The 9,793-nt window shown below is 43.8% G+C and overlaps 1 protein-coding gene across 5 annotated transcripts in view; it reads right to left on the bottom strand.

The window, feature by feature from the left end:
* Nucleotides 1–1,221, bottom strand: part of GFRA1 (GDNF family receptor alpha 1) — a 209,759-nt gene extending 208,538 nt beyond the window's left edge. Inside the window, exons 1-2 of one of the 5 annotated variants that reach the window (XM_063670307.1) lie at nucleotides 1,171–1,221; nucleotides 328–448 (exon numbers count right to left, since the gene is read on the bottom strand). The gene's annotated coding sequence lies outside the window, so the exon portion shown is untranslated. The other 4 variants (XM_063670306.1, XM_063670304.1, XM_054436187.2 and 1 more) reach the window with 4 other exon arrangements.
* Between the last annotated feature and the right edge of the window lie 8,572 nt (nucleotides 1,222–9,793).

Below are 9,793 nucleotides of genomic sequence, written 5' to 3' on the forward strand. Positions count from 1 at the left end.
TGGGGCTGAAACCCGGTTCCTGCGCCCCTACCCTCCGCGCGTCCTCGGCTCCCTCCTGGGTGTCCGCTCCTCTCACACCCTCGCCCGGTGCCCGGGACTCGGGCGCTTCCGCACCCCAGCCCAGGGCGAGCGCGCCGGCCCGCAGTCCCCGCGCGCCCCGGCAGGTGCAGCCCGGCGCCACGAGCGCCCCCCGGGCCCTAAAGTTGGGAGACGCCTGCAAAAAGGAAAGGGGTGGCCGGAGGAGGGGGGAAGAAGGAATGGGGAAGAGGGACGGGAAGCGGCAATGGGTTCCCAAACAGAACGAAAAAAACTCCAAATGCCACCAACCTGGACTCAACCGACCGCGTCCAGCTGCGGCGAGGAGCCAGTTTGTTTATTTACTTATTTATTCTTTGGGGGAATGGTGTCCCCGCCCCCTCCTTCCCTTTCCGGGCTCACTTTATCTGCGCTAGGAAAAAAAAGAAAGAAAAAAAAAATAGATGCGGTAATCTTCGAGAGCTCGAAGGGCCGAGTTGGGCCAGGACGATTTCCGAGCAGAGCCCTCGGCTCGGATGCTCGTTAGGGATGTTAGTGGTTATTGGAAGCGGCGCGGAGAATGGCGTGTTCCGAGGCCAGATTTCTTCTGGCCGGAGGACCCTCGGCCTGCTGCTGCTCCCGCCGCCCCGCAGCTCCAGCCCCCTCCTAAGCTCGCCCGCCAGGCAGCTGCAGCTGCACACGCCCGCTTGCGGTGGGACCCGCGGCCGGACCAGCACGCGCGCACAGGACACGCAGCGTTCTGCAGCCGGCCGCGGGTGATGCCAGACACTTTCTCTCTCTCTCTCTCTCTCTCTCTCTCACACACACACACACACATACACACACACACACACATACACGGGCACAAGCGCTCTTTCTTCTTAGGGCAATCGAGCCAGACCCTTCTTCGGAATACAAAGTTTTCCCCCACGTCACTAGTGGCTGTGATTCAAGACTTGGTGCGTTCAAGACACACTCAGACCCAGGACGCCGGAGCGGCGATCCTGGGATGCGCCCACCCGTTCGTCCACGCCAGCGCGTGCACACTCACATTCACACGCACACATGCACACGCAGTCTCTACCTCTCTCCTCGAGCTCCGACAAGGAGACAAAAGCGGAGCCCCCAGCCCACTGCATTTAAACCCGGCCAGACCTGGCTTTAGGAAATTTATAAGCTGACCTCCATCTTGGCTGTTTCGAGAGTACATTAAAAAAAAAAAAAAGCCTAACATGTACACAGCCCTTCGCCCCAACCCCTGCGACTGCTGGTTCCCAGTCGCGCTGCTCACCCCCCGCCCCCCACCCCTGACACACGCTCCCCTTCTCGCACGCCGGGGGACGCCCGGGGCACCGAAGTCTACACTGGGTCCGAAGACCGGTCTAGGAGCCAGCCCGCAGTGCTCGGGATCTTTGCTGATGTCCAAGTTCATCTCTCGGGGAGACCGAGTTTGAATCAAATCTGTGTGCGCCCAGCTGTCAAATCTGCAAACCTATCACGCCAGACAATGGGCCGCCGGGGAGGACAGAAAAGAATGGCTCATTTTGATCGAGGGGGGTTAATTGAAAAGGGCACGGGCTTTGGTTGAAGTTTGAGGCCCGGGTGTCAGGGCGGGGAGAAGAAGAGGAGGAAGGAGGAGGGTTGGGCCGCTCTCCATTCAACCACACATCAGCCAGGCGCGCCCCTCGGCTGCAGCGGCTGCTTGCAGGCGGGCTGCACATTGTGTGGAGTCGCCAAAGAGGGTCTGCGCCTCGGGGCGCGCCCCAAAACCGGGGGACATCCTACGGATCCGCACTCCTCTTGTGCTGTACCTGTGTTCCTCCAGGGTAGGTATGAGGAGACAGACGCCCTCATCAGACACCTCTCCTCCAACACACACACACACCCATAGCCACACCATTCGGGGATCCTCTAGTTCAGTGTATCAGTTTACACTTGGTTGTTGAGTAAACAAAGCAAACATATGTCACATTTTCGCGACAGATGGTTCAAACCAAGGGCTACTTAAGTTCTCTCTAACAGTCTGAGTTACAGGCTGAACTAAGCAGAAATGTAATTAAGTCATCTGATCAGTTTCTTCGACTTAAAATGTTTTCCCGTATTTTCACAAACAAACCAGATAAATCCTGGGGATGTGGTTTCAGGGAAAGGAGGGCTGAATATGAACTAAGACTTTGTGTGAAGACTCCTTTTCTCCCCGGTCACCCCAAACAGAAAACCCTCTTTCATTGTTCCATTTCGTAAGTGGAGGAGAATGTCTTCTTTTGAAAAATCAGTAATTGGAATTTCAATTTTCAATAGAGGGACTAGTGCTTACCGGTGCTGACTACTTGGGATAGTTGGATTACAATGAGGTTTAAGACATCATCCACATCTTTTGTAAATGTTCTTTGTTTAGAAATGACTTCATGTTACCCTATATATTCCACAGAATTCTTTTGAATCAAATTTTAACAGGGTGGGGGAAGGGTGAACTAAAAGCTCTCCAAATGTAGAATATGGGACTTCTTTTTAAAATACAGATGATCTCCAACTTATGATGCTTCTACTTATCTTTTTAGACTTTACCATGGTGCAAAAGCCATATACATTCAGTAGAAACCGTATTTTGACTATGGACCAAACAATCATTCTGTTTTTCACTGTCATTTCAGTATTGAATAAGTTTCATGAGATAGTCAACACTTTACTGTAAAATAGCTTTGTGTTAGATAATTTTCCCCAACTGCCGGCTAATGTAAGTGTTTTGAGCATGTTTAAGGTAGGCTAGGCTAATCTGTGAAGCTTGGTAGTTTAAGTGTATTAAATGCATTTTCAACCTATGATATTTTCAACTTATGATGAGTTTATCAGGGCATAACCCTCATTGGAAGTCAAGGAGCATCTGTATTTTTAGCTTCAATAATGTATTTCTGAACCATTCACTCACACTTGTCCTTATTAAGTTTGTGCTGCTGATGAAAACAGAGCTTTGTTTTTAAAAAGGTAACAATAAACCCCCAGAGGCTGTAACTGTGTTGTCCAATACAATAGTCACTAGCCATGTGGCTATGTCAATGAAATTAATTAAAATTAAATAAAAGAAAAATGTGGTTCCTCAGTAGCATTAACCATATTTCAAGTGCTCAATAGCTACATGTGGCTGGTGGCTACCACATTGGACAACACAGATATAGAACATTTCCGTCGTTGCAGCAAGCTCTAGTGGACAGCACTACCCTATAATGTTGGTGTGGAATTAATGTGGTATATATATATATATATATAAAGTTTTTAGAATAGTAGAATAGTGCATAGAGTGCTTACTTCATAAGCAGCAGCAGTAGTGGGGGTTGTAGTGGGAAGGATAATGATAAAGATGACGATGATGATGATGATGTTGATAAAGATGATGATGCCTTGTTAGTCTCTCGTGGAAGTCAAAGAATCCATGAAGACACAGCCCACTTCTGGTATGTCAGGATGAGATCAGCAGGCAAAGAATTCAAGGAGTAGGAGAACCAGTATGTCAAAAGCTGATCTTCCAAGGAGAGCTGTGAACAGAAAGATGTGGCCCATACTGTAGCCTAAGACTTCTTGTAGTAGGAGCTAATAAAAATAATAATTAAAAAAATCACTGCTTTACAACTACATCCATTAACTTTTCTTCGTTCTTTCTTTCTTTTTTTTTTTTTTTTTTGAGACACAGTCTCGAACTGTCCCCTGGGCTGGTGTGCAGTGGTGTGATCTCAGCTCACTGCAACCTCCGCCTCCTGGGTTCAAGCAATTCTCCTGTCTCATCCTCCTAAGTAGCTGGGATTACAGGCACCCACCACCACGCCCAACTAATTTTTTTGTATTTTTAGTAGAGACGGGGTTTCAGTATGTTGGCCAGGCTGGTCTCAAACTCCTGACCTTGTGATCCACCCACCTCAGCCTCCCAAAGTGCTGGGATTACAGGCGTGAGCGACCGCGCCCGGCCTACATCCACTAACTTCTAAAGGTGAGAGAAACACATGGCCAGAAAGCCCTTGGAATATCAAAGACAGAAAAGCATTGTGACTTAATGTATTAATATCATCTCTGTTTCCTTGGAGCTTATCTGTTCCTGTGTGTATGGGACTGATCTCAGGATGAAAGGTGACATCAAAGTATCAAATATTGTTAATAATTATAAAGGTTCATGTAATCCTCTGTGACATGTTTGCTCAGCAGAAAATTGGTTTTAATGCCACAAAATTAGGTTCAATCTACCCATAAGCACGTGAAGTGAGCAATTTTCTGGCATTTCTTGATGTAAATGTATTTTCATAAGTTAACAGATGAGTCAGGATGAGAATGACAGTTTTACTCCATGCAGCATTTTGTCTGTTTCTCTCATTGCCTTCCTTGGCCCTTCATTTTGTAAAATTCTACTGCTTAAAAAGCATTCAGTTTTTTTTTTAACTCATTCTAGTCCATGAAAGTTCAACATTTGACATCAGACAGCTTGACAGATTTACTGCTATAGTTACAAAAAAAAAAAAAAAAACACTCACTAGTCCCTAAGTGTGCCATGATGTTTTTGACTGCTATACGTTTGCCCATTCGTTTCCATCTGCCTAATGCGTGCTTCATCCTGATATTTCAAGGTTCAGCTCAGCTCAAACAGGACACTAGGATAATATGGACCTCTTTGGTCGGAATTCATAGTTCCCTGTAGTATACTCCACGGCCTCATTGAAGTCTCTGCCATGTCTATTGTAACATTGCATTGTAGTTAGTTGCTGTATCTGTCTCCTCATCTGGAATGTGTGCTCCTTGAAGGCAGGAAGCTGTCCTAGTCTTTTTTTTCATCCCCAGCATTTAGACTGATAACCAACACACAGTCACCCCCAATAAATGTATATTGATTGCATGAATAATGAGTGATGCTGTTCCTCATTTTCCTCTGACACAATAATTTTACTGAAAGGTTTACATAAAATCCCTTTACTGGATGAACAATGCAAAATATAAGTACCTCATACAATTACTGGTATTGCTGTTCTAATAATAGTATCAAATATGTATTATTCCTTTGGGGATTTGACATTTGAATTTTTTTAAACAAAACCCATTATTGTAATAGAGTGCTCTTTTTCTGGTTCACTTTAATAGTAACATATGACATATTTCATTTCTGGGAAATGATAGCTTGCCTTAGGTCATATTTTAAGGCATAAAGCCAGAAGCAGGGTAACGTTCCCACCTGAAGTTCTCTAATCATCTAGAAATGTGCCTCTTTCTGGCTGGGAGGCAGGGATTTAGAAGGGCTAGATTATGACTACCCTGGAGCATTCATTCACAAAGGCAAATTTTTAAAAGGCAAATTGGTCCCAAAGTGTTAAAAATTCTTTTATAAACACACAAGTCCTCTTGCAATCTTTTAGGAGAAATGAGAAAATAGGAATCGTCTACACCCAGAAAGCTGGTGTAAGGGTCTGTATGCTGACACAGACCTCACCTTCTAATGCTGTACTTTGACATTTGCCCTTTGGCAATACAAGAAGAACCAGTTGCTCTCAGATTTCAGAGCCCTTTTTCAGGCTGACTATATTAAGAAGTGTCTTTTGAACATTATTTGCAAATGGAAGATTCTTATCGGCAATCTGGGCGCCTGACCCCCAGGAACCTATCTTAGGAAATCTTTCTTCCTCCTTAGTTTTCAAGTAATTTTTATTTCTTATACTAATAAGCCAGTGCAATGATTTTAATGCCTTTGTGGAAGGATATTGCGTTTTGTGAGAGTTGAAGTCATTTGTACTTTGGCCTTATGCCACAAAATGCATTCAAGGTGTGTAGCCCTGATGAAATAAAGTGCCTGTCATGTCTTATTGCCTGAATATATGGCAAAAGATACCCTATCTTCGGGGGACTTGCAAGGGTTTTCTCGTGATTGCCAAAGGTGTTGGATTAAAAGCCCTGTACATTTCAGTCTTCTTTATCCAGGAAGGATGGGGAACGCCTGCACGGAGAAAACATCTTTTCTCTCCACCACTCTCCTAATAAGCCCTAAACCCTGTTCCAATGGGATTGTTCCTTCATAAGGGCAAGAGGGAAGCTTAATCCCCAGCTTTGTCCAGTAATTAGCCTCTCTCTCTCTGGAGGCAGCAAACACAGATGCCAATCCGGATGAGCTTTGGGACGTGGAATGAAAACAAGACTGAAAACACTGACTCACTTCTTCAGAAGCCTTTTAAAAGCCTCCAAGACAGCAACAACCTCTGATTTCCACTGATGCACGTTTGGTCTAAGTGGTGGGATGGGGCCTCTCCCACCGCTGATGAAGCAAGAGAAGAAGCAGAGATCACCAAAGACGTGGGGATAAGTGACCCCTAGGCCCCTCTGCAACAATGAAGGCTCTGTAACGCAGCACTGTTCTTGTCATGCCACTTACCCCGGCATCTTTCAAGAAATGCCATGGAAATGCACTGTTTACTGAAACCAAAACCTCTGGAAGCGCTATAGTATGAGCCCGCTAACACAATTAACTTGCAGTTAATGATGATGCCCCCACCAGAACTAATTAAGCCAGTGGTGCTTGTAGCACAAAAGATTGGGGTCTGTTTTAAAGCATCAATTGTGACATCATTTAGAAGTCATTTCAAACTCCTCCAAACTCCAAAACTATTCCTCTGAAAACAAATGCAGTATAATGTTCTTAAGAGTTGTTGGTTTTATTTTCTGCTGTCAAAAATCTGACAAAAGTCAGTTGAAACTGTCAAGGAAAAACATCACACAATATGAGATTTTCCTCAAATTTGAAGTCTATAGAAGGAATGACAAATCTGTTTTATAGATTGTTCTAGCACAAAAGCGAATTAGGAAAATCTAGGAGATACACTACCACAATACATACATGAGGTTGCCCTTGACACAGTTCATAAATTTGAGGCCATGACAAAGAATTAAAATTAGATCAATTTGGTTTTGATCTGAATTATCTGTTAAGCTTAAAGTACAGAAGGATCAATGGGATGGATGTTTTTGTGCGTATTTTTTCTACACACAGCTCATATTAAGAGACAAGGAGAATTTCTTCTGCTCATATCCCTAGAGGATCTCTTTGTAAAGTCCCCTCTGGCCTTCATTTCTTTTTCTTTTTTTTTTTTTTTTGTCTCAACTATCAGTAAAGACTCCACCTCTGCTGGGTAATATTTCATTGATTGTTTGATTTATGGACTGATTGCTTTGGTTGACTGTTTTCTTGTATCTATCCGGTGTCTAATACTGTGACGTGCACTGCAAGGAATTTAGGTAAATTATCTTGCCTATGCTCAAGTACTTCCTTCTCCGTGGTGGAGACCCCTAGTTAGTCTTTCAATTTCTTCTTTCATCCTTCTGTAGTAGCGCCTTTCAAATTGCAGGCATCCCCCATTTGTTGGTCACAAACAACATTTATTTTATAAACTATAAAAATATTAAATGTTGGCCAAGCATGGTGGCCCATGCCTGTAATCCCAGCATTTTGGGAGGTCAAGGTGGGCAGATCACTTGAGGCCAGGAGTTTGAGACCAGCCTGTCCGACATGGTGAAACCCCATCTCTACTAAAAATACAAAAATTAACAGGGCATGGTGGCAGGCACCTGTAATCCCAGCTACCCAAAAGGCTGAGGCACGAGAATCACTTGAACCCAGGAAGTAGAGGTTGCAATGAGCCAAGATGGTGCCGCTGCACTCCACCCCGTGATAAAGAGAGACCCTGTCTCAAATAAATAAATTAATTAATAATAAAAATATTAAATGCATCCCTCAAAGTAGTGGTAAGTATTGTTTTATAAAAGTTTTCTATATGTTCATGGTGCCTGTATTGAGACATTAAGTAAAATACATTTATTATTATGAATCATGGTTTTAAAATTTGGAAAGCTACTGCATTTTATTAATGGTACTCTGATTTTTTATTTAAACATTTGCCACTCAATATTAAGGCTACATTTCCCATCCTCCACTGCAGCCAGTTATGGTCATGTGGCCAGATCTGATGAATCACATGTGGCAGAAAGGATGCAAAGAAGCTCTGAGGAGGTGCCCTCCCTCTACATGTTCCCACCATCCTGCATCCTTGTGCTGCGCTGGACCAGGCATGCAAGAACAACACACCAAGGATGGCGGAGCAACAAGATAGAAGAGGCCTGAGTCCCAGGATGACTGCCTGGAGCACAGCTGTCTGCCTGCTCAGGGCCTTGTGTCACATACTATAATGTGACATACAAATAAACTTGTCATATTTAAGCCAGTATTATATTGGGTCTTCAATACATGCAAACAGTCTTTGTAGAACTCATGCACCCAAACTATAATGAAAGAGAAGTAAAGGAAAATAAATTCAAAAAACAATTGTTTATTGAATATCTATCATGGGCCAGCCCTCTGTTAGGCTGCTATGGGAAATACAGAAGAATATTGACTCTGAAGGAAAGTGTAATTTCACTGGGGAGATGAGCTGCATATCTGAAATAATCAAACCATATTGTAAAGAAGTGTAGGAATAATTGTCAACATGAGTGGAAATAAAAATAACAGTCAGAGGAGATAGGAAGAAAGGTAGAAAATGAAATGGAGTCATACCATTGAGAGAAGGGGAAAAGAGAGAGTAATAGAGTAGAAGGAACATTCCTGAGAGAATGTTCGAAATTGAAGGCCTCCAAAATAGAAGGGGTACATCGCTTTATCCCAGGTCCCCCCTTTCCAGCCCTAAACAGTACTCAACCGAAGTGATCAGCAGGAGTCCTTGCTATGGTAAAGCTGCAATCTACAGGCGTGCTCTTCACCTAGACATGGACTCATGCTCACTTGTCAAAAACCCTGTTACCACCACGACAGACCAAAGTCCCAAGCCTCCTTCGTCAGAATCTTATGCAGAAGAGGATTCTCTCTCTGTGGGAAGTCACTCTGGATTTGGTGAGAATGGCTTCCTCATAAGGTCATACCCGTCTACCCAGACACACCTCTGCTTGAGGATGCATTGGTCTTTGCCCTTTTCTACAAGACTTTGGTGAGGCTTCTAATATTTCTCTAAATAATTTGAGCTGCTAATGATGTGGATATTCTGGAATTCAGTTTTCTGCATACCAGCTAAAAGCCATTTGACACACGGGCCTCCCTCCTTGGAAGATGCATGACTCGGAGATGGCTTGCTGGCAAGGCTGGGGTATGTTAAAAGGAAAAGTGTTATTTCAGCAGACTTGCCACAGAGGTATGTGTTAATTAAGTTAATTGTGCCATCAGTGATCCAGACGATGACAGTAACTGCTCCCTATAATTGGGCTGGGTTATTGCCATCATTTATTAAATGTGCTGGTTTTCTTAAATGCAGTTGTCCCTTATTCTTTAAGCATACACACACCCCCACACCCACCCATACACACACACAGACGACTTATAGTTTATCAACCACTTTCATGTGAATCCAGTTACATTATTGATCCTTATACCTACTCTGTGATGAAGGAGAGGTTACTTTCTTCATTGAGCAGATGAAGAAACTGAAGCCCAGAGTTGTCTACTTACTTGCCCAAGGCCACCCAGCTTCTTAGTCAAGGAGCCAAATTCCAAGTCCAGGGTCCCTTTCTGTGTGCCACACTGTATGTCCAGGAGTCTCAATATCCTGAAAAGCAAAACCCAAGTTTGTGTATTCCATATCCCCTAGCTAGCACATTGGATTGATAAATGTTAAATAAATAATAATTTATCTTTGGAAAAATTATTGGTGAATTGTCTAATTGCTGTCTTCATGAAAGTCTAAGGTAGGAACCTTTTACATATGGGTTGATC

The sequence above is a fragment of the Pongo pygmaeus genome, chromosome 8, assembly GCF_028885625.2.
Source record: "Pongo pygmaeus isolate AG05252 chromosome 8, NHGRI_mPonPyg2-v2.0_pri, whole genome shotgun sequence".
In the NCBI taxonomy this organism is placed as follows: Eukaryota; Metazoa; Chordata; class Mammalia; order Primates; family Hominidae; genus Pongo; species Pongo pygmaeus.